This window comes from Colobus angolensis, unplaced genomic scaffold (assembly GCF_000951035.1).
Source record: "Colobus angolensis palliatus isolate OR3802 unplaced genomic scaffold, Cang.pa_1.0 Scaffold79, whole genome shotgun sequence".
In the NCBI taxonomy this organism is placed as follows: Eukaryota; Metazoa; Chordata; class Mammalia; order Primates; family Cercopithecidae; genus Colobus; species Colobus angolensis.
Window position 1 is genome coordinate 181,831 of NW_012121709.1, and position 733 is coordinate 182,563.

The window sequence follows — 733 nt, forward strand, 5'->3', positions numbered from 1 at the left end:
CAGTGGCTCAATCTCGGCTCACTGCAACCTCTACCTCCTGGGTTGAAGGGATTCTCCTGTCTCAGCCTCCCAAGTAGCTGGAATTATAGGCGCTTAGCCACAATGCCCGGCTAATTTTTGTATTTTTAGTAGAGGCAGGGTTTCACCATGTTGGCCAGGCTGGTCTCAAACTCCTGACCTCAAGTGATTAACCTGCCTTGGCCTCCCAAAGTGCTGAAATTACAGGTATGAGCCACCACGCCTGGCCAAAAACAATTTTTTTTTTTTTTCAGAGGTAAAAGTCTCTCTCTGTTATCCAGGCTGGAGTGCAGTGGTGTGACCATAGCTCACTGCAGCCTTAAACTCCTGGGCTCCATTAATCTTCTCACCTCAGCCTTCCGAACACCTAGGACTACAGGTGCACACGCTAATGCCCAGCTAATTTATATCACTTTGAGTAGAGACGAGGTCTCCCTATGTTGCCCAGGCTGATCTTGAACTCCTGTGCTCAAGGGATCCTCCTGCCTCAGCCTCTCAAAGTGCTGGGATTACAGGTGTGAGCTACCATGCCAGGTCCACTTTAAATGGATGAATTGTCTGATATGTGAATTATACCTTTGATAAAACTGTTACTGTTATTTAAAAAGTCCTTACACAATATACTTAAGATTTATGCGGCCGGGCGCGGTGGCTCAAGCCTGTAATCCCAGCACTTTGGGAGGCCGAGACGGGCGGATCACAAGGTCAGGAGATC